The sequence below is a fragment of the Petromyzon marinus genome, unplaced genomic scaffold (assembly GCF_048934315.1).
Source record: "Petromyzon marinus isolate PM22_M1 ecotype Great Lakes invasive population unplaced genomic scaffold, UKy_Petmar_22M1.pri1.0 PM_Scaffold_13, whole genome shotgun sequence".
Classification (NCBI taxonomy): domain Eukaryota; kingdom Metazoa; phylum Chordata; class Hyperoartia; order Petromyzontiformes; family Petromyzontidae; genus Petromyzon; species Petromyzon marinus.
Window position 1 is genome coordinate 173,421 of NW_027423091.1, and position 25,435 is coordinate 198,855.

At 45.3% G+C, this 25,435-nt stretch overlaps 1 long non-coding RNA gene across 1 annotated transcript; it reads right to left on the bottom strand.

Annotated features, from left to right (window-relative positions):
• Positions 1 to 11,123: 11,123 nt before the first annotated feature.
• LOC142922636 (uncharacterized) lies at positions 11,124 to 13,144 on the bottom strand. Its single transcript, XR_012940204.1, has 2 exons — positions 12,995 to 13,144; positions 11,124 to 12,386 (listed from the first exon to the last, which is right to left on the bottom strand). It is a non-coding gene; the product is annotated as an uncharacterized LOC142922636 (long non-coding RNA).
• Positions 13,145 to 25,435: the final 12,291 nt, after the last annotated feature.

Below are 25,435 nucleotides of genomic sequence, written 5' to 3' on the forward strand. Positions count from 1 at the left end.
CCTCAGGTGAAGAAACAGAACTGTCGGAAAGACAGCGCTCCAATGAACACTGCTAAGCTTGGCAGCGTATTTTAAGCTGGGTGGGAGGAGCAGAGCTCCTTGACAAAGGAGTTTACATATCAACAGAAGAATTTAGCATTGAAGTAGCTGTGTTAATGTGATAGATTAGCAGGATGTTAAAGTCAGAAATTAGCATGTAACTGGGAGATTAGCATGATGTTAATGTGAGGAATTAGCATGTAACTGGTGACAGAAGTAGCTATGTTAAAGTCAGAGTTTACATATCAACAGAGGGATTTAGTATATTGACGCTAAAGAACTGCAACTACCCAACTATCATACAATAAACCGATGTGAAAGAACTAAATATAAACTACATCAATACAATCAATGTACTCAATATATTCTCCACTAAGCTGAGCTACTAACAATAAGTTATTATACATTACACTTCTACGTCGCAAAAAATATTATAATATGCCTCCAAATAATATTTTTTTTATTATAAACTGCCATAGACAGACCCCAACATTGAATTATACACTGCGTTACTATACACTACCCTATACGTTAGATTATAATAATATTAGACTTGTAATATTACACTATGTATTATTTTACCAACCCTACTGTATACCTCACTGCTGTAGATTCACTATACAATTACGATACTGTATATTACCAAATAAATTATATTAAACATTACACTGAGTACTTTGTTGAACAGGGAATGCTTTGAGCTTGTGGGTTGAATCCATCTGTGTGAAGTTGTGTTATTTCCCAATATGCAAGGTGGGGTCTCTCTGGGTTCCACTCACGCAAACATCTCAATGCAATGGGACCTTTCTGAAAATGCAGTACTTAGACGCAATGAAGCTTTGCTGGGTAACTAGTTAACATTGTAATAATTAGCATGAGAGATAATGACGTTCACTTATAAGTGCCATTAGTAGTACTATACTGTACTTTTAATGAAGACTATTTTACGTAGTTGTTTGTAAAAAAGTGTCCATTCCCAAAACTTATTGACGGGCCCTCATACAGAAATGATATTACAATCTTACATGGAGATTGCGAGTCAGAGTGTTGTGAATAGTGGAATGAACGTGTGGTGCCATCATTATATTGTTGGTGTGTATATACAGAAAGGCCTATTGGGTGGGTAACATTAGGAAATTGGAGGATGTTCGTCATTGTTGTTTAGAAACAAAATATTACTTTGGTGGATAAGAGGGTAAAATCGTACATGATAGGAACTGCAATATTGTGGAGTTCTGGTATAATGAGTTGTAGTATTTATGAATCTTATGTCACCTTAATTATGCCTTTGTGAGTACACTCGTGACACGGGTGTCATGCGCGTGACCTTTGTCTTTTGTTTCAGATGTGCGAGAGCAACTCCGCTGCGAGTCATGGTGGTGCTGGGAGAATTGCCTTCACCATCGATGGCACTTCACCAGCACCCGTCTCAACCCCACCTCAATCCGGTAGAGTTACAAGAGCGAAAAAACTTATCTCTTGTGACGTCTGTGGGAAAAAATTCCAACTGGCATGGTGCCTAGAAGCCCACGTAAGAACGCATAAGGAGACCCGTGAGCAATGGTGCGGCATATGTGGACAAAGGTTTAATCAGCCAGGAAAATTAAAAAGGCACATGAAGACCCATGAAAAGGATTATATGATAAACGGTGCACCAGGTATGGTGAATAACGGCAGTTTTGCCAATGCGGTGTTGAATCCACCGTCGCCCTATGAGATGTGCTCAGTCTGCGGATTTTTAAGTCCTTTTGAAATCCTGAAAACTCATGAAAATCTTCACGCACAGTTCTTGTACAGACCGAAGCCTGAACATGATTACACTTCGACAAAAGATAGCGGCGTTAAGATAAATGACATGAAATCCAAATTTCTTGAATGCTTTGGCCTAGTTCCACGTCAACAAACTGCTTCACCAGTCAGTGAGAATAAACCATACGCTGCTCTCGATCCTATTACGAGCATGAAAGTGTTGATGACCTTGCAGCAGAAGAAGAAGGAAAAGCGAAGTAGACCTAAGTCCATTAAAAGAAAGAAGACCACCACCAGTGTCACCAATTGCAGCAATAGCAACAGCCAGAATTCGGACATCAAGAGGATGGACTGCACGGGAGCAGGAGGCTGCGTGGAGCAGAGCATCCCCAAGGTGGATGAACCCAACCTGGCACCTTTAGGTACATCCTAGTAATGCACACACTACATTTCATTTGGATGTAATTCATAATTTCACAAATTAGTTAATGTACGCATATGTTGACCATATCTGTATGCCTGCGCTGAGGAGTCTAGAGATCTGATGTGGTGCTGTTCGGATGTTGGGTTAAACCGTGAAACTCTGGGTTTTCTGTCACCGAACCACGATTAAACTGGCTTCTCATTGATGGTCTTATCCAGTTACCAAACACTTCTTCCAGCAAACACTTGGACCTACAGCCCCAGAGCCCACTTGGACTCTTTGATGAATACCTCGAGATGGGTACAATGAGCTCAGAGGATCACACTACGGAGTCAACGCGTTTTACTTTATTATAAAAAAAACACACAATTGGGTATCATTTGACTATATAGGCACGTGTGTACGGCCCCTGTGTATCTGTCGGACATTATTGTGGGAGGGAAATTACCCACACTTCAGGTTGTTGAAGGCAGGGAGCACAGATGTAAGAGCTTAGATGTACAATACAACAGTGTAATTTGCTGCACTGTCCTCTGCTGCTCACAACCCCACAATAACTATTGCATGGTCACCCATCCAACCAATTTTCAGGCTCAGCTCTCCTTAACTTCTGGGATCTGATTAAATCTGACGCATACTGGGTGATTTGGCCATAGGCACCAATCTATGGATATACTGTAACACAATTGTCTTTGAGCATGCGCGTATGTGCATATGTACGGAGTTAAGTTTTAGAAACAATAGGAGCACATATTTGCTCCTCTTGTCTGCTAACCAATGCAGCTACATTGGTCAGCTTGGATTGACGTTTTTCCCCCTTACTATTTATTTAAAACTCTTGTGCATCATGTCCACTGTGGTTAACTGCTGTGATTTGTTGGCATTTCAGCCACAGTGCATATGCCTAAAAATGTGTGGTACGGTTAATAGATTCCTCAATACAGGATGTGATCTAGTTATTATAGCCACCTAGTGGTGGAAAATGGTGCAAAAGAAACCCAGGTGAACCAGAGCTGAACATTAAAGATGGTAGTGGCTGGTCGCATCTCAGTGGCCAATGTAATGGACACGATAATTTTGTGAACAAATTACACGAAAATGTGACCATATTTTGGGGTCTCCTTTGACTAAAACACATTCAATGCATTGAAAACATGTTTTGTTTGCTTAAAGTAATCACAACATAACAGCATTAAGAGTGTATGTCTATATCCTGTTTCACTCATTATCCTATCCTTGCCCCCCTACCCATTCTCAAAATATACCCCAGTTATCCAATTCGGGTTTGTCACTCTCTTCGTGGCATCATTTCCACTTGCGCCATTGCTCGCACTGCTCAACAACATCATCGAAGTGCGGGTCGACGCGTGGAAGCTCGTAACAAAGATGAGGAGGCCTGTGGTTTCGCGAGCAAGAGGAATTGGAGCCTGGGCCGACATTCTGAGTATCGTTGCCACCCTCTCTGTAATCACCAATGTAAGTCGCCAGATTGTCCGCTCGCTTTCTCGCTCAATATCCCATCTTATGAGTGACATAACATGACCAGACATGTTGTAAGATGTGGAATTACCTGCGCTAAAACAGTGATGAACCCATTTATATTGCTAATTGGACAGAGGTGGGGGAGATTTAAGAAAATGATCCATTGCTTCAACTGTTGTGTCAGGAGACTGAACTGACGACTGCCAGATTGCAAGTCCTTATATGGTAACCATTTCACTCTGGCAGCAACCCCCCAAATTGTATTTGTGAAAATTAATGTAATTGCCAAGGTAAGATGTTCAGAAGCCTTGGTCAAATCATTGCATGCTAAGTGACCGCTATCGCTGTGCCTCCGTATGCTAATTCCACAGTCATGCATCTTGGCGTTCACAACGGACATCATCCCACGCCTGGTGTATTATTATGGATACTCAGCAGAGTATGGCACAGGTTCGCCTACAATGCATGGGTACACGGAGGACAGCCTTTCAATTTTCAAGATCAGCGACTTCAAGGAGCAAAATCATCCCAACATCCTGCCAGCCTGGTTTGATCCGGTATTCCACACAACCTGCAGGTTTGTGCCATTCAGTGTCATGCCCAGCTATCGGGGGTGCCGTCCCTGCGAATGTGATGCACTGATCTCTGGGTGTGTTGTCCAGGTAGATGCGACATCCTTCTGGGTGTGGCGTCCTTCTGGCTCTGCCCCTTCCTGATTAGTCTGGTTCTCTTCCTCTTTTCACTCCGTGACTTTCCTTTAACGACCCACACTTCCCCTAGGCCCCACCTCTGTTTAGGCCCTGCCCCTTACCCTGGACACAGGGTTTGGCTTAGTTGGGTAGTAAGGGGTTGTGGTAGGGTTGGGGGAGGAGTGTGCGTGGTGGGCAGGGACAGTAAAGGGGGTGGGGGGGGGGGAATTGGAGGGGGGGAGCAGTGGGTACGGGTGGGATGGCTTCACAACCAAAGTCCCACTTAGAGAAATATAATAATAGATTGATATAAATTATAGCTCATTGTTACCCTGCTAAAGAGTAATGTTATTTATTTATCTATCGATCCACGACTGCTTAATTGAGTCTCAAGATCCCTTTTCAGGAAGACCGTGCATTGGGATTCCAGTTTAAGGTGGTTTTATGCATGTGGGATGCAATAAGAGGTCCTGGAGAACCCATGGTAATGAAATGAAGCTTAAAGGTCCACACAGACATGAAACCACTTGCTCTACAGCCATCTTCTGGTCTCCTCACAGCACAGTTAGTTAGGAAATTGATGCGATCTACCAACCCTTTTCTGTAACGTTTTTGAATTGCTGGCATACACAACTATAATCAATATAACCATATTGATCGATATTTAATATAACCTTACTTGACTATGACCAAATCACCACGAATACAGCTAATCTTAGATTCCGGAAGTCAAGCCGGCTTGAGCCTTGTTCGTGCTTAGATTGATGAACACCATGCACAATGCAGGTGCAGTAGGCGACTTTGGAGCTAGGTTGTCAGCAGTGGGTAGTTCAGAAAAAATAATAGTTGTGCTATATTGTTCTCCCATTATCTGTACTCCCTACCTTCACCAACCTGGTACGGACCAGCGTGAACCATGATCAATGGAGCCCCCACAAGCTGCACGTTGTGGGAAGGCCCTCTTTCAGAAGCGGATTTTTTAAAGGGCTGTGAACGCATATACCGTTTGTACACAACCACTTGTTCAATTTAGCGCCAACTCTACTTTCGAGGCACTTTGCTCAATATAGTCCATGCGTGCTTGTGGGTGTATGTGTGTAGGTATCCAGGTTATCGCTACCCGCCGGATCATCCCCAAGCCTACTCCGTCACCAAGCAGTACTGGCAAGTACTGACGGCAAAGCTGGCCTTCGTCATTGCCATGCAGGTACACATCAACATGCACACACACACATTCATAAACCCATTGAAAGATAAAGGTACAGCCCTCCAATTACTTGCTCATGTCACTGATGGCAAAAGGGCTCCTGCTATAGGGAGCTCAAGAGAGACCCTTAAGATGTATTTGAACTGCTCTTCCACACTGGTCAGACGTCTTGGGAAGAGCTGGGAGTTCCCGCACTGAACAGCACCAAACTCAGCCGACCAATTGACTGGATGTATTCCATTTACACTGCTAGGTGGATAGAGGCAGTGGAATGTAAAAAAAAACTTTCACCATTGTTTACACTGCCACGATCAAAGATCAATTCACACCCGCGACCTCTGGATTGCAAGTCTAGTGTGCAAAGCCTTACACTACTGCACCATCGTATAGACTCATCTGTGAGCAGTTGTTAAGGTCAGCAGAGCAAACCGTGATCATTGTCAATGGGTCATTACAGATAATGCCAGTAATGCTATTACACCTCACAATTGCACAGTATTTCTGAGATCACAAATAATAGTGGTAATACAATACGCTCTGTCATCATGCAGCAGACGATCCATGTTGTTTATGACATTTGTCACACGTAAGCATGTGTGCGTGTGGGAAGGGGAGCGGCTGCGTAGTTGTTCGTGAACTGCGCTACCAATCCTGTGTGACCGGAGTACTATTTCTGGCCACAGCCAACAACAGTGGAAAATATTAGAACCAGTGTTGAGCTTTCCTTAAGTTGATTCTGTCTTAAAATGAGTACTTGATGAAGTGTGTGAAAATCATCACTGGCGAGATAAAGGTGCACACCACCCCCGCAGGCACTGTGCCACCCTTCATAGATGCACTTGTCTCAGTCTGTGAAAGGCTACACAGGGAATCTTTGTAGTGGTGACATGGCCGAGTGTGTTTGCTGATTGTTGCGGTAATTTGCGGCTGCCCAGGTGAATACTGTGGGTGCATTAACTGCACATCATAAATGTTGCCTGCTGCATAGTGAACGTAAAAAACCCATTAAGTAATTCAAAAAGTGCCTCGGTATAATTTGCCAAATGTTCAAAAATTACTCAAATGACTTAATTTAATTGGGAAAAACGACGTAACAATATAATATCCCTAGGCTGCAGGTCCCCGGAATAGTTGACCTGAGATGTAAAGCACTTTAAGATGCTGCCATATTATATTTAGTAAGCACCCTTTACATGCAAATCCTGAAACTGAAAATCCTTTACCTGTGTGTGGACGTGTGCAGCACGTGGTGTTACTCACGAAGGCCTGCATTGCATACATCATCCCGGACACGCCATCCCATGTGCGCGCCTGCATGCGCCGCGAGCGCTTCGTCGTACAGACGATTCTGCAGCAGGCAGAGCTGGGCCGTCTCCGTAACACCCTCCTCACCGATGCCCCCAGCTCACCGCCATCGCCTCAATTCCACGTTGAGGATGAGCAGGCAGAGATGGGCCTGCTTCGCTGCTCGCTGCATAAGGAGTCTCCTGGCGTATTGCACCCACCCCAGCGGTGCCACATGGAGAATGAGCAGGCAGAGAAGACTGGTGACGACTCACTGCTGAAGGGATCCGAGGAGGAATCAAGCAACGAGGATTCGTCAACTGTCTTCTACAGCGTATAAATCTACTCTGACTTTTAAAGGAGGCTGCTATCCTAACTCTGTTTGCACGTGGACAAGGACATTGCAGTCGAGGACTATCTGTATATATATTAATAAATACTTTATGATTTAACATGTCTCAATCATCTCATGTCTTTTCATACGAATCACGATGTGAATGAGGAAAACTAGAAATTATTGTTATTTTGTATATATTTTAAATTTTGGTTTAACATGTAGGCTTTCGCGCCCAATATCATCCATAGAGGTGTTTTTTGGATTAGATCGCATACATATATAAACGTGTCGTTAAAACCCGCCACCACTCGACACAGCCAACTAGTAAGGGTTGTCACGGAAACAGAACAAGCCAATTCGTCACTGGTACTTTGGAGAGCCAAGCCACAACATTTACAATCGGAGTACGACGTTTTGCCAGTAATTACAACTAGCTTCATCAGGCGACAGCCAGATTTGTGGCACTCTCGCGCAAAGTGGGGGGGGGGGAGATTACCGAGTCAACGTACATTATGCATGTGCATTATGAGAGCCCTTTGATCTTGTCCTTCCTGTCTATTGTGTATTAAAATAGCCGTACCAATGGTAATCCCTATTGAAGTATGCTGCCCTTTATAGGCATGCATTTAAATAATGTATTATTTGTTGGCACCCATGTTCAGCAGTAGCAGAACACACGTGCCAACAAGGACACTCAGTTGATTTTAATGTTGAAATTCTGTGCAAAACTAGCTACTACTGCCCAAGAATAATTCGAGAATCTATCGAAATTGGAAGAAAAATTTACAGTTCGGATAGCTACCGCCTTTCTGCTGTGTGGAAGCGACTCATCAAATAGTACATTAGATGAAACTCCGAGTACCCACTCAGGAGGTATAGTGGTAAAGCAGTGGAGGAAAAAAAAGCATTTTTTTTTATTTGCCCTTGTTGAATGATAGAGCCGTTACACACAGCAAGCGAGATTAAGAAAGCGCATCGGAAGAAATACCGGAGGAGAGAGAGAAGACAATTGCTTGCTGGAGAAGGAAAGGCATTCCTACCGAGGGAGACAAGTTGACAAAGATTTTGATAATGGGAACCGGTGGCGTGGCTCGATCTTCCCTATGTACGCAACATGCTACCGAAAGAAAACAGAAAATCCTATTCAAAGGCTAAAATAAGCTCCATTTTTTGTATAAGAGCCCGATAAACAATAACCCCATCCATAGACTGAGGAAGAGAGGGAAGAGCCTGAACAAAGGGGAGGAGATTACGACGGAGATGGGTTGGAGGTGGAGAGAAGGGGAGAGGGGAGGCCGTAAAGGCAGCTGCACATTCAAGGAAAGCGGTGTAGAAAGAGTTGAACGGGGACATGGAGACAGTAGAGACAAGGGTGGAGAAAGAGGAAGGGAGGATCTTTCAGTGCTCGCTACAGGAAACCCACAAAACTGAATTTCCTAAACTCGTGTCGCCTCGGTGACAGCAGCACCACCAACGTCACAGACTCACGCTCCCCAAATCGACAATACCATCTCCATTGCCGACCAGCCACGAGATGGCTGCTCTCAACACCTCGGTCGTGGTGTAAGCAGCAAAAGACTTCCGGCTGGTGAGCAACCGGCCATTGCGAGGGTTGGAAAGAAACTGAAGCACGGGGCGACTCCCACAACCTTCGGGTATTTCCAAACTGGATGACGTCTTGGGATGAAGCTAGAAGTAAGCCAAATCTGCACTCAATAAATGGGACAAATATTCCAGAGAAGCCTCCAGAAATGTCACAGGAGGCTCGGGTGTGAGAAACCAGACTCCATGTGGGGTCCTCCAGACCTTTGCCCTCCAGTTCATCAACATTTGTAAAAGCAGGACGTCTCAAAGGTACGTAGCATGGGTGAGGTAAGAGGTTGAGAACCACGTTCCGAGATTAGGCGCTTTGACAGGTTGGGGTCCGAGTTAACGTTTAATGGAGCTCACCCTACGACATTATGGATAGAAGGGTAGTGTGCCGGCACAATCCGGACACCCTGCTACACCGAAACACTCTGCTGCACCAAACTCCCTGGTACAGCTAAACACTGGCACGATTGCGCTCAAATACACACAAACTCTCGCTCGGCCAGTTGGTACACAGGTTGTCAGTTGTGGGGGACGCGGGCCCCCGGCTCCCCCCCCCCGGGGGAGGGCTGATCTCGGGAGGGCTGCGGGCTCCGGACTCCTCGTTCGAGTGAGAGCAGCCGCTACTCGACTCCTCGCTCGCGGTGAGAGGGCTGCCGCTCTCCGGCTCCTCTCCTCGCGCCGCAGCCCCTCGGGTCCGCGGGTCCTGTTTGTGGGGCATAGCTCGGGGCTGGCACGTGGCTGCCTGGAATCAATCCGTCGCTTCTCAGCCACTCAAACGCGATGTCTCCGCTCACACAACCCCGCGCACCACTCACACGAACTGAACGGGGGGTCAGGGGTCAGAGGACAATGACGTCCTTCGCACATGCGTTGCCGCCGATGCAGGGCAATGGAGATTGTTTAAAGGACTGCGGGGCGGGGATTTGGAGTCAGTTTTAGAGCGACACACCAATCGCACGCGCGGGACGGGGGGGTCGGGGGTTAGAGGGCAGGGACGTCACTCATACACGCATAGCCGATTGGGGGGCTGTATTGGAGATTATTTAAAGGGCTGTGGGGGCGGATATTCGGGATTGGTGTTAGCCCGCAGTCACGAAAGCTTTAAATCGAAATTTATGTTAAGTGTAATGTGTTGGTGTTAATAAATAGTGTTGCCTCCCAAGAAGTTGTGTGCGCCTATCTCAGCCCATTACATATAAGTGTAGACATGATTATGTAATTCTTGTGTTCATACAAGGGTAGTGACACAGCGCTGACTGCTGTCCAGCAGCGGCAACTGCAGTGGAAAGTTTGCACACACGCCGTTGAGCATATATACGGGTATGCCGGCCGGGCAGAGGAATTGGGGCAAGGGTCATGGAAGACCTCATAGGGAAGCCTCTGGAACCCTCTGGTCGGTTCGAGAAGGGAGGCGTGGATAGGGCAGAGCCAAGCCGCGCCGAGTAGAATATAGAATATAATATAAGCAGCGGAGAGCGAGAGCTCCGGGCTGCCGGTTCTGGGAGTGGACTCGTCTCATCGTCGCTGTCGTTGCCACCGCATTCGCCCAATCATTGCGTGGCCAGACAGTAGCTGGCCTTCTCGGTCGACGCCGTCGGTGCAACACGGACAGGGTCGTGTCTAGGCCGGGCTCTATGGCAACGTGGTCGAGTGAGGCCGGAGTTGGTGTGAACAAGATAATAAAGAGACGATGTCTCCTGCAACTACCTCGTCTTCGACAGTGTGTGCGACACACACCACACGTCGGAAGGAGAACACTTCACAAGTATAAATGCTGCCTGTGTCAGTCGAGTCACATTTGCTCTAATTTATTTTGGTGACCTAAGACAGGAGAAGCAAAATGCACTTCTTCAGGAAGTGATATTTTTTTCATAATGCAGAGGCTGTGCCTGATACACATCTTTCATGTGTTGTTTGGCAACCCTGGTGCCCAGTAAACGCCATATGGCCAGATCTTTGCATTGAATTCCAAGTATTAATTCCTCCATACTTGTGCACAGTTGAGTTTTTATTCCATTCCCTTCATGAACCATGTCTTTGAACTTTACATCATAGTAAGATAGTACATGCCGATGAATAATTAATAGATGCTTGAAAACATCTATCCCCAACCATCTGCCTGTGTTTGGCCTAAAACCCAATCACCCAGAATGCCCAAATTCACCTTACATACTCTAGGAATGTAAGCAGGTTAATGCTTGGATATCCATCACAATCATCACCCCCAAATGTGAAGACATGTCACGAGACTCGCTGACTTTTCTTAAAATACTTGAGAAATACAAATCATAGCTGAATATTTTCAATTCCATGTGTATAAGCCTTTGTCTCAGATTTATTGTAAAATAAATATACATGTACAATATAAACATTCAAATATCAGAAAATATTTAATGTATGTTGAATTTCTTTCACACTGTACATAACCAATCATGCTAAACAAGACATGATAAAAACAATCCAAGTCATGGGTTGCATACAATATGCAACTTTGGTTTATTGATTACAAGTTACATAAAAGGTTCTGAAATTTTACAATACAGGTATAGTGCAATCTAAATAAGCAAATGTACTTTTACAGTGATTTCCCAAATGTTTATAACTACACAAATACTAGCATGTATGTTCCCAATAAAGTAGTCACCTTCCAAAATGGCTAAAACCAAAATAAGTTTAGTTGTGCTCACAATATTTTTCACATATCCGTTCTCTTTCAAGTGACATTTGAGTCTGCATGGATTTGCTGTGCAAAATACTGCTGCAACCATTCACTAACTCCAACCCTGAACGAACTTCATCACATTTTTCCAATACTTTGTTGTGGCACTGCCATTAACAGGGCAATTACTGTGCCCCATGGGCCCCACAAGTAATTGCGATTCACACCACAGCACCTGAAGTACCATTGATGTTTAACAACCATGAATTAGCAGGACCAAGCGAACGTATCCTTCTGAGTACAAACCTCGACCACCGCCTTAAAATGCAGCCATCCTTGTTCTCCTTGATGGTGTCAACCAGCTCTTTCAGACGCGACAGGTGGTACACGGCCCTGAGAAGAGACACGATTGAGAGAAAATGACTTGGTTAACTTATTATCATGGTGGAAGCCAGAAAAATCTCACCAAGTCTCAGGCGGGTTTGGCAGTGATATTTTGCAAATTTCATCAGCGAGTGGTATGTGAGAGGAAATCGGAGAACCCGGTGAAAACAGAGGGAGTAAAATGCAAAACTCCGGATATAGATTCAAGATTCCATTGCTGTATTACTAACTCCTGGTTACCTAGCAGCCAAAATCTATAATATATGCTATTACCAAATAGTCTCCCATCCAAGTAATAACCAGGCTTACCTGCTTAGCTTATAACATTCATAATCTGACATCATACTTAGAGGCGGTGCAGCCTCTATGCTGTGCGTGAGTGTGAATATAAAGATAAATTCACAATGGCGTGGAGGGGTTTTCCCAGGGACGATCAGCCCCTAGGAAGACGTCCGTGTTGAAGCTGCCCGGGGAGGGGGCCTCCAAGCCGAGGGATTCCAACTCCATGCGCGCCCTGCTCAGCAGCTCCTCCAATGAGGCTGTGCATCAAGAATCACGCATCGCACGTCACAACCACAAGGGTGGCCGCTCAGTCGTCTCTGTGAGAAAAGACTGAATATGTACCTGAAAACATATGAAATGTCATCTGCTATATACAGACTATATATATACACACACACACACCTAGGGATCTAAGGTCCTCTGACACGGGCTCCTCGTTGGCTACATTCGTAAGGCCGGAGATGTCCAAATCTTTGAGCCACTCTGGGTACTTTGGTCTGCTTTGCGGGCTCTGAGCGGCACCTGCTCTCTTTGTGCTGGTATCCGTCTCGTGGCTGCTGGTCTGGGAGTCCACATCGCAGTCACGCAGCCAGGCCGGGTACCTGAGCTCAGGAATGCTCGTGATCCCCGACACATCCAGCTCATCCTTTTGGCTTGTCAACCACCTGGGATAGGTACTTGTCGCACAGCCGCCGTTCGGCAAGTGCTCACGCCTAGTTGCTTCACTGCTCCGTAAGTACAACAAAACATTCTTCTGGTTAGAAAAGAAATAATTTTTGGGCTTTGCCGACTCATTTAATGGCATCAGGGCCTTGTTGCTTCTCGCTGTTGAGCTCAACCGTTCAGTTGGCTTATTGCCCCTCACCAATGATGCGCCGAGGCTGTGCGCGGTGACCCCGAGAGATGACCGCTTGCCTCTGTGCGACACTGCGAGGTCTCGGTGGGCGCCAGGCGAGCGGAACAAGGACTTGGAGGAACCGTCAACTGGCGCCTCTAGGAGCTGGTCCGTGGTTAGACTGACCGTCGGGCTATAAGCCATGACCGCTGCAGCGCAGCAGTGAGGCTGCACGTGCCCGAGATGAGGTCCTCCACAGGCAGCATGCCACCTGCAATGTAAGACCCACAGACATTTTACTGGTACACAATGAATTTGCTCTCCCCTAGATTCCTTGACCCCTGAACGGCAATCCTGCAATGTTGCCTTACTTTGCACCATCAGTAACTAATGATGTTATCCATTTGTGGAGTTTGTGAGAATATGGGATAAATCAGTGCATGAGCTGTTATTGTTTAAACTTCAGATGTGTCCAGTCTAGGATCTGCAAATTTTGACACAAAGGTTGGAGGATCACTTAGATTTCACAAACTTTACAAACGCGATAATCAGTGAAGTTGCTGGAAGATGACAGGAGAAAGAAATGCATGCACCGACCTATCTGTTCAGACCTATGCTATCCTCTCATATGCGTGTGCTTACTGTGGATAGTTTTCTCTGACATAAAATCAACTCATTAATGGAATTTGCCAAGCATCCCAGTGTGGGACTCTCACGAAAATGTATCTTTAGACCTTATTAAGGGTTTTTTTCTAGGGGAATTACATTACATTCATGATAGCATAATTGACAAGCACCCAGTACAAGCAAATAAATGGGGTTCTCCTCTCCAATTATCCCCCCTCCAGTCAACTAGCTTCGATACCTTATGAGACCTCCTTTGCCAGTAACAAGATATAGTAATAGGTTTTTACCCTTTTATCTCGCACAAAAACTGACACCTTTATACAAGGGATCATGTTTGCGATAACCACAACGCAAGTAGTCAAAATGCAAACAAGAAGACGCTAAGAATAAGAAGACGCCTTTTTGCGTCTTCTGGTCCAACACCAGTGGAGACTGGGATCTCAGAAAAGCCATCTCGGGTGTGGACCAATCAAATTCAAGGGCAGTGCATATTATCAGAGTTGTCTTTTTTGTTTGCATTTTGACTACTTGTGTTGTGGTTATTGCAAACATGATCCCTTGTATAAAGGTGTCAGTTTTTGTGCCAGATAAAAGGGTAAAAACCTATTACTATAGCTTCAATACCATTGCACCGCGTGCACACTCGATAGCCACTCGAGTGCAAGCACCACGGAGCGATTCCTCGCGTGGCGAGAAGCGCAACCCACCCTCATCCACACTGTGCATCCTCCTCTCCTCCGCGCGTCTCCGCTCCGCCATGCTGCGCGGCGCTGTGCTCTGCACGTATCCTGGGTGGCGGTGACGCACAGATTCCGCTCTGCTCAAAGTCCTCGATGTAGGCGTCCAGCGCACCGCTCGCCTACGAGCAGCACTGCTCTCCGCACACCACAGGGCTGCGCTAGCCCCCGCTTCCGGTCCGGAGCAGCGTGCTGCCCAGGCTGCCGCGAGGGCTTGTGTCCGTCACCGTGCTGTCGCCCGAAGGGCTGTTTGTCTCACCACCGTTGCAGTACATTTTGTACGATTTGGGATGCCTGGACCGGATGGGGCCAGGGAGAGGAATGGCTGTGGCTACAAGGTCACCACTGGTCCTGGTATGGGGGGCACCATGAGGAGCTGCTGTGTGCGGAAAGTGGGTCCGCTGTCGCAACGCGATCGCATGGGCCAGTGTCGACCACTTCGCGTTAGGTCTCTTAAGCTACTGTGGCTGTTGTCCTTTTTTCAACAAAAATTCCAGCCTTTCCCATGGTTTCCTTCATCACACCTGCAAGCTCTATGTACAATTGAAGTGTCATAAATGCACTACCTGCCTACTACTACATTATGAATGATATACATTTAAGAATTAGCTGGAGACAACTCCATGTTTAAATCACACTGTATTCAAAAGAGAAGGCTTAACATTTAACATTGGTTAACGTTTGGCATGCACACCTGCATATAAAAAAATTACCGTACTACTAATACAATGAATGCTAAATATTAAGTGGTATTACAGTAGTATGACTACTTATATTTATATATTATCGCACCTCCGAAGAGCACGGTTGGCTTTGTACGATGCGAAAGAGGTTCAACACACATACAGAATACAATACTTTCCGAGCACATTATGCGTACCGAACCTCCAAGTTCCTTACCCTACCCTGAATAAGAATGTGTGCGGAGTACAGCTCCTTTTTAAATCCATTGCTGGCTGACAGCTGTCCCATGCTATGCAGCTCCCAGGGGGAGGGGTTATTTACCATACTTCACCACGCTGGTCAGTGTGAGTTTGGTGATGGCAGGGGGCTATAGAAGTGCATTACAACCATGTACTGAATATTGCTGCACTGATGGCAGGGGGCTATAGAAGTGCATTACAACCACGTACTGAACATAGCTGCATTGGTGGCAGGGGGCTATAGAAGTTCATTACAACCACGTACTGAATATTGCTGCATGGATGGCAGGGGGCTATAGAAGTACATTACAACCACGTACTGAATATTGCTGCACTGGTGGCAGGGGGCTATAGAAGTTCATTACAACCACGTACTGAATATTGCTGAACTGGTGGCAGGGGGCTATAGAAGTGCATTACAACCACGTACTGAATATTGCTGCACTGATGGCAGGGGGCTATAGAAGTACATTACAACCACGTACTGAAAATTGCTGCACTTGTGGCAGGGGGCTATAGAAGTACATTACAACCACGTACTGAATATTGCTGCACTGGTGGCAGGGGGCTATAGAAGTACATTACAACCACGTACTGAATATTGCTGCACTGATGGCAGGGGGCTATAGAAGTGCATTACAACCACGTACTGAATATTGCTGCACTGGTGGCAGGGGGCTATAGAAGTACATTACAACCACGTACTGAATATTGCTGCACTGGTGGCAGGGGGCTATAGAAGTGCATTACAACCACGTACTGAATATTGCTGCACTGATGCTCGCCACGTGAGAGCCACACAGCAGGACAATGCTATACTGTACAATATTGAAATGATTCTCCTACAAATACTAAACATTATTGTCTTAACAATCAATACTACTTTTAACATGAACAATAACTAATAAATGCACGCGTAGTAATCGCCGTGCTAACCCTTAGCGTGCAATGTGAGCAGAACTTGTGTTGTAAGTCGTACCCAGTCCATTACCGTGCCACACACTCCCATTAACAAACCAACGACATTTACTGAATGTCCTCCTCCTTTACACGGCACAACCAAACAACACTTTGCACACCGAAGTGTCCAAGCCGCGTGCTGAGTGAAGCAAACCCCATTCAATTCTAGATTTAAAGCTTTCGTGACTGCTAGGATCCACTCTTTGGTTCTATTGGGTAAAGTCACGTAGGTGAAAATTGTTATTTTATTTTCACCTACGTGACTTTACCCAATAAAACCAAAGAGTATAAACCCCATTCACTCTGCGCTCAGCGTTCAACAAAGTTGAACCTGGCTCGCCCTCACGCCTGCCCATCTCTCTCCGTCTCTCACCGGAGATTATTCCATTGATCGTCTTCGCCTTGCCGTCCAGAGATCCGTGTGGATTATCCGTGAGGGTAGTTAAAGGTCGCGGTTATTCGGAGAAGTTTTTTTTTATTAATTTTCCCGCCACAACCGCCGCGTCGCCAACGGCCGCTGAAGGCGATGTCCGAGACGCGCGGCCTGCGCATGCGCACTGAGGGTTGAGAGAAACCTGCGGGGAGGGGCAGCGGGGGGCGGGGAAGCCGCCGCCGTTGGCCACACCCACATTCTGGCCACGCCTATATTGAACCGACGTCACGGTGACATCATTCTGGGTCGGACTTTATCGTGGGCTGGCTGTGCACGCGAGGAGCTCCTGACTTCTGACTCTGAATTCGAGAAAAAATCAAAGATTCACGATGTCTACCTTCGTCGAGATAGGTAAAGTTTAACGTTAGTGTTAGAGATGTGTGTTTGTGTTAAATGTTGAGCCTGTGGACAAAACTGCTGGGGATGTGCCAGATGTCTCCATCTAACGTTAAGGAGGTTGGAGCCTGGATAGTGCATACCAGGTGTTACAGGCTACACGATGGGAAGCAGAAGGCATTCTAGTAAAATAGGTTTTTGTTTGTACGTTAATGCTCCTACTTTTCCTTTACCAACCCATACTCACCGGCATGGTGAAGTATGTGCAAATAACCAACACGATTCGTGCGATCGTCAAGAGGCTCTCCAGCAGGGGATTGGCAAAAGGCCGTACAGGAGCAGTTTTGTGAAAAATCATTGATTCTTTCATAATGTACATCTATGATTTATTATTATTGTTCATGTGGGTAACCTCGGCGAGGGGAGAAGCAAGGTCGGGAAGAGCGGGGGATGGGGCCGCTTTTGACCACGCCCATATTTAGGTGACGTCACGCCCTTTTGCTGTGACGTCACTATAGCAGGGCGTTATCCTTGGCTGGCTGTGCATGAGGAGCTCCCGAGTTATAACTCACAAGATCTGAGATTAGACCAAAGATTCATGATGTCCACATTTGTTGAGATAGGTAAAGTGTAATGTTCGTGCTATGACGGGGCTTTGGGCCAGTTTTAAATATTGAGATCTCGTCAGTGTTTTAATCGAACGCTCAGCAGGGTTTGAGCCAGGATAGTGCATAACAGGTCTAAAAGTGTGGTGTCGGGCTACATGGTGGGCAGCAAAGGGCAGTCCATCAAAATTGGTTGTACTATACATACTATACGTCTACACCAACCCACATTAACCAGAGTGGTGAAATGTGGATTTGAAGCTTTCGTGACTGCAAGGATCCATACTCTTTGGTCCCTTCACCTGATGAAGGCCACTTGTTTTGTGGCCGAAACGTCGTGATTGTTGTACATTTTATTTATTTATTTTTCCCTACGTGACTTTACCGAATAGAACCAAAGAGTACATATGTTATCTCCCGCGCAATATGGTATCTCCCTCGCAAGATGTTATCTCCCGCGCAAGATGTTATCTCCCTGACAAGATATTATCTCCCTCACAAGATGTTATCTCCCTGACACGATGTTATCTCCATGACAAGATATTATCTCCCTCGCAAGATGTTATCTCCCTCGCCTCGTATGCAGGAAGTCCGTGAGTTCGATCCAAATTGTGACGCCTGTAATATTTGGAGTTTGCGTGTCTCTCTCTCTGTCTTCTCGTGGCCGCGTGGATTATTCCCTGGGTCCTCCGGTTGTTCCTTTAACATTTAGAATCAACGTGCTTTCAGAGTTATTTGGCTGCTATAAATTTCCACGTGATGCGAATTATTTTCCACCTCGCTACCAAGCCGCGCCAGGGCAGTGCCGAGCCAGCCCCGTGTGGCTCTCAAGGCACCAAGTTATGTTTCTACTGCGGAACCCGAGCCGTGCCACGGACGTCACGTGTGACGAGCGCGTCGAGACGCATGTGGGTGGTGTAGTGCAGTAATTTTCTTTTTTTTTACTCGGGGGTACGCGGACCCCTGGGGGCTATGTGGCAATGCCCCAGGGTGTACGTGAGATAATGTATAAATATGTGAAATCATATCGGACATGAGTCATTGGTGAATAGTCATGTATGAATCGGACAATGTAAAGTAACTACGATACAATTTGTATCCACGTGGTAACCTGGAACGATATGAAAGCACTTTCTAAACTCACTGATCGTACACAATGCGGGTTTACAAGAGCAGCCAGGGAACTAATGACGTCTCGCGTGCAGAGCGTCCGTTTAATTTGTTTTTATTCGCTTGCAGTTACTAGCAGCTGGTTAGGATATACCTCTCACAAAGTGGACAATTGGTTAAAATATTGACGTTCATTATTCACACGTTGATTTCTCAGAACCACGTTGGGTCAAGGGGGGAGTGGGGGGGGCTACTCGGTTTAAACTAAATTCAACAACGAGGGGGGGCACCGGTAGCCAACAACGGTTGAGAACCACTGGTGTGGTGTGCGCTGGTGTCCTTACCGTGCACTCACCGAATGTCACGCACAATGTACGCGTCATTATCCCCGCCCCTGGCCCTGCTTGGCCCCAAGCCATATTCAGACACCGCGTGAGGTTAGCGTATCCCGGTTTTTGGTTCTAGCGCAACATGGAAAACGGCCAGTGGAGAACCAGGCAATAGAAATGTGGGAGGCACTGTTGGCACGTCCATATAAAACTGCACATGTTATCCCGTGGATACAAAATGCAGGTTAAGAGGAAGAATCGAGGCACGGTGATAAAAAAAACGTGATAACCCAGCAGGGTTTGAGCCAGGATAGTGCATAACAGGTATAAAAGTGTGGTGTCGGGCTACATGGTGGGCAGCAAAGGGCAGTCCATCAAAATTGGTTGTACTATACATACTATACGTCTTCACCAACCCACATTAACCAGAGTGGTGAAATGTGGATTTGAAGCTGTCGTGACTGCAAGGATCCATACTCTTTGGTTCTATTGGGTAAAGTCACGTAGGTAAAAAATAAACCAACAAAAATCACGACGTTTTGGCCACAACACAAGTGGCCTTCTTCAGGTGAAGGAACAGAACTGTCGGGACGACAGCACTTCAATTGAAATGTGGTCAAGTAACCACCATGATCTGTGTGGTCACGGGGAAGCTCTCGCAGAAGCTGACAAGCTTCCATCTTGGCAGTAATCATGTTGCCTCTTTTTTACTCTCAGCGTCTCTGCAGCGCTTGCCGCGCTCGCACTCCTCGCCCCATTCACCCCCACCCTCCCCCTCTCTGACTTATTTAACTGCCCTAACCCTGGTTTCTCTCCCACTTCAGTAAAACAGTTTCCTTGCTGTGGTTGTCACACCTGATGATGAGTGCTTGTGTTGCATTCGAAACGTCGTGATTTATTTCTATTTTTTTTTCACCTACGTGACTTTACCGAAAGAACCAAAGAGTATAGCTGACAAGCTGTCAGGGCAAAAATGACTTTGCATATTCCAACTAATATTTTTTGCCCTGGTTTGTGTCTGACCATGCTGGGCACGGCTTTGTTAAAGTGTACGATATTCAATGGGGTAAAAGTCCCCTAATGGTAACACAACTTTATACCACAGGTGTACTCACACTGGAGCAGCGTCGACATTTATGAGAAAGCGTTACACATGAGTACCATGTGCGGTTCTTTACCGACATTCCCATCCCTGCACCTGCCTCCCCTGTCCCTAATGCAATGAACCCTCTACCCCCACATTACCTATGCAGAGCTCGTGGAGAGAATGAATGAGGAGGAGGGAGCGGAGGGGCATGAGGCTCAGCCTTCAACGGTGCCGCAAGACTTTTCGACGTCATCATTTCAATCTACCCTGGCCCAGGTACGATGCGGCACAACGTGGATTTGCACTGCCTATAAATTAGCTTGGCTAATGTCAAAGATGGGAGATTCCTGGTATTTACAGATTTAGTTGTTGTTTGCATTCGCCAACTAATGGGCCCCAAAGTGTAGACATGGCTGCTCCTCATTTATAGATTTGCAGCCTTTGCAGCAGTGCGTTTTGGTGACTATACTGTGCTGATGAGTCCGAATGAGGATTACACCGGTCCACAGTTGCATATCACTGCATAACTGCTGCTGTTAGTCTGTCACATTTGCTCAACTTTATTTTGATGGTGGTTTAAGATAGCATTACCACAATGCACTTTAGAAAATACTGATGTTTTTTGTATAATGCACAGGGGCTAGATGCTTTGTGTACACATTTCTCCAGGTCTCTGGTTTCCTCCCATAGCTAAATGACACAGTGTAACTGGTATTGGCCAAACGTACCAATGCTGAAAAAATACATGCAAATTATTCAATTGGAATTAAACTAAGCAACTTCGTTCTCGACTGCAAAAAAACAGAACTTGGTAGGACCCTCCTTGAAAATAAAAATGTAAACTCATTGAGGTTTTCCTGGGTAAACAAGTACATCATCATAGCAATAAACAACTTGCATACAAATAGCAGATTAACTTATGTCCTGATACATGTATCATGAGCTTATGAATAAATATACATTTCATGCATAAGCTATTACATCTCTCATATTCGTGTGTGTGCTTGCCTTTGCGTGTAGGACACTGTCTACTTTTGCGATGGAGTCCGTCGGATCGATTTCATCCTCGCGTTCGATGATGAGGTCCATTCTCAGGACGCCATCAACAATCAGGTGAGAACGAGGAACCTACAAATAATGCTCCACCTTCCTGCACCCAGCATTATCACCCCTCCCCACGTGCAACACCACACGCCTCTAAACCTAGGTTTGACGCAGTGGTGCCAGCTCAGCTCTCTGACTGCTGAATCACCCTGCCACCTCCATACGAGTCTTTAAATCCACAGTATACATCCTTTATCAAACTGTATCGTCAACTGCAGACCACGCTAGTCAATGAACGCTAGACTCCCATCACTCAACTCGCACATCCATACCCTGAACCATACGCCTCACTGCTTTGGCGAACAACAATCAATTATCGTTACGTATCACACTCCATCCACAACTCCTCAATAAATACACCACTTTCATATTGCACACACCGACACCCAGACACAACTTACAGGATATATGTAATATCCACATTCTAACTGCCAAATGGAAAACTATTACAACAGTGCTGAAGTACCCAGTATGCATTCTCTGCAATATTGATGTTTTTGTTTATTTTGTTGCTATTGTACCCACGCACAATGGATCTATCTCCCTTGTAAAATAGCAAAGCAACTAGCTAAGTGAGACCATCCCTGTAACAAATAAGGTGAACTCAAACAGTTGATTGACAAAGAGCTGTGCAAATTTTTATTTTATTAAGGTCTGCTGAAGTGACACCGACTGAAGCAGTTCAGTGATGCTACTTTGCAGAGCCGTTCTCTGATTGATTCCCATGTGAGGCTCTACTCACTGTAAGAGTTCAAGAAGTTTCCTCACCTCTTGACTTGACTCCCACAGTGACACAACTGAGAACAATGTATAACACAGATGGTCAATTTTGTTTGACAGAAGAAGAGGACCGAATATCAGGCAAGCCTGATGAAGATGGGGCTAGATCTCGAGATTGAACCCAAGGAGGTAAGTTTCCTGCGTGTCTCTCTGCTATAGATGACAGACACTGTATACAAATAAAAAGGTGTTAGACTGTGATTGCTTCATAATATCACTGCTGGCATACATTCCTTGATTAGGAGCGCTAAAGATCCCCGCTGGAGGGTATATGGCCTACTCTTCTATGCTTGCCAGACGTCTTGAAAGAGATAGCGAATACCCATACTTTACCCCACCATGCACAATCTTAAGATGGATTAATTGTGGCTTACCCATTTATACTGGAGGGTATAACAGTCTCCACCTTAATGTGGCATGCCAGCTATTTATACTGTAGTAATAAGTGTTCGATAACTGCACGTACATTATGCAATTTGCTTTTGGGTTGTGCCACACGTTGATCGGCACGAGGTGCTAACAACACGTGACACAAGCACGAAAATCCACGCGGCCGTGGACACTCTTCCAAATGAGACCATCCTGTTCCCTTGAACTCTCACCTGGTCAAACAAAGTCTAATAAATACAACTAAATGCACTCATCTAGAGTCTGACGATGAACTTCGTGCCATCCACTAGGAGTCGGTGAGCGGACGCACCACCTTTGTGAAAGTACACGCGCCATGGAACCCACTCACCACCTATGCCGAGATTCTACACATCCAGGCAAGATTCTGATGGTCATTGTAATGATGATCAAGATGATGCCGATGATTGTGATGATGATTGTGGTGATGATTGTGATTATGATGGTGATAATGAATGTGATGACAATAATGTTTGTGAAGATTCATCATGGTTGTGATGATAATTGCGATGATCATGCATGTGATACAGAGTATGATGTTGAGGGTGATGATTGTGATGATTATAATTTATGACGTTCAACGATAATAATCGTAGCACTGACATTACGAGATATCGAGAGACGTAAATATACAAACGGATTAGAAAAACGTACATTTAAAAAAATATGCATATTAGCAACATATTGACTCTTTTTAGAAAAGTGAATGGGCTCGGGAAGGGCACGTTGCTTGAAGGGATGATGTCTGCTGGCCGAAAATGACATTGGAGTGGCAGCAGAAGGAGAGAACGTGCCCAAGATGATGTATATCATAGAGATGGCGAGATAAGATTGGCTCATGTGCGTGTGCTCATGACTGGGGATATTGGTGGGACAACTTGAAGAGTGGGTGGGATATGCAGTGGAGGCTTTTGGCATATTAATTGTTGCATTATAGGACTTGTTGTATTATAGGACTTGTTGTATTATAGGACTTGTATTATAGGACTTGTATAGAAAGTTGTATTATAGGACTTGTTGTATTATAGGACTTGTTGTATTATAGGACTTGTTGTATTATAGGACTTGTTGTATTATAGGACTTGTTGTATTATAGGACTTGTTGTATTATAGGACTTGTATTATTATAGGACTTGTTGTATTATAGGACTTGTTGTATTATAGGACTTGTTGTATTATAGGACTTGTATTATTATAGGACTTGTTATATTATAGGACTTGTATAGAATGTTGTATTATAGGACTTGTTGTATTATAGGACTTGTTGTATTATAGGACTTGTTGTATTATAGGACTTGTATTATAGGACTTGTTGTATTATAGGACTTGTTGTATTATTGGACTTGTATTATAGGACTTGTTGTATTATAGTACTTGTTGTATTATAGGAATTGTTGTATTATAGGACTTGTATTAAAGGACTTGTTGTATTATAGGACTTGTTGTATTATAGGACTTGTATAGAACGTTGTATTATAGGACTTGTTGTATTATAGGATTTGTTGTATTATAGGACTTGTTGTATTAAAGGACTTGTATTATAGGAGTGGTGTATTATAGGACTTGTATAGATTGCAACAACTTGGGGAGACCTTCATCCATTCGTGGACTGATTTTGGCTGATGATGATTCCATGTGCTCGAGGCAAAGGGTTTAATACATTTAAAATCAAACAGGTGCCACTCAAGGAGAGCGACCTCCCCCAGGTGTCAGGCTCAGACAGTGGGCCTCTTCACTACCTGGGAAATATTCACCACCTGAAGCCGGGAGCCGTGCCCAAACAACCGGACTATTTCACGGCACCCTACCGGCGTTCGCAGCAGGACATCTATCCTATAAAGGATCATGACGTCCTCATCCCACCGGCCGTACGCAGCCAAATCGTACGTTTGTATCAATAATGCTGTATAAAAATGCTAGAATGGGGTGGTTTTTTTGCAAAAACATGTTAATTTAATAGGGTTTTGTCGTGTTTTTATCATTTTAATTAAAGTTTTCAGCTCTGTATCGCAACTTGCGATCTCTGAGTGACATGTGGTTAGAAGTGTAAATCATTATGGTTTATTAAGAATGCCTGGATTTATGATTTAGGGGTTGTGGTAATATGTGTCCCTGTAGAGAAAGCTACCAAATTTTTGGGATGCTTAACCAGGAGACATGGTGAGCTAGCAGCCCCACCCTTTGTAAGTCCTGCCCACATTATATAACCACGTCCCCTCAATCACTCTCCCCTGCACAACAAAAGAATGAAAGACTACTGTTGATATGGTTCTTGGTGAGCAGGTATCCTGTCGAGCCAATATTGTGGGCATTTGGGGTTTTGATAGTATTGTATTCTGAATAAATTGCCTTTGTGCATGGGAAGCATGCATAAAATGTCTCCTTGAAATCTGGATATTGTACTTGCTGAAATCGGTACATATCTGCTTCAGTTTTTGGGGTGTTCTATGGACCTTTCCGAGTCGGGACTCAATAAGAGTTGTGGGCCCATTATAACTGTGTAGGCTGGTGGTGGTTGGAGAGGGGGAAACATTTCAGAGTGGAGTGAGTCAATAATAGCTTACCCACCCAGCCCTATGTTTCATGCATGTTATGTTTGTCATGTGTGTCATGTGTGCTCACACAGGTCCACTACATGCTGCAAAACCCCATGCCACAAGACAGCACGAACATATTAAATATCAACCAAATGATTGAAAATGGCTGCTATACTGCAGCCTATCCACTGCATGACGTAAGTTGTTGGGGGGGTAGGGGGTGGAGGGCACACTGACACCCTACGGGAGGCCCATGTACGACACCTGAATTGCACACCTGTATAGGACGCTATAGCATAGTCTAAAGCTTACCACATACTTAACATTAGTGTCCCACAGAGATGCGCCGCATAGGTGTCCAGGTTCCCCAGCTCACTAAACACACCTCTGATTTGCATGGTTGGCTACATACGGTGCAAAAGAAGTTCAATATCCATGCATTGGAAAGGACTCCACGAGCACTCTAGAGAGCCATTCTCAAGGGTATTTGGTCGA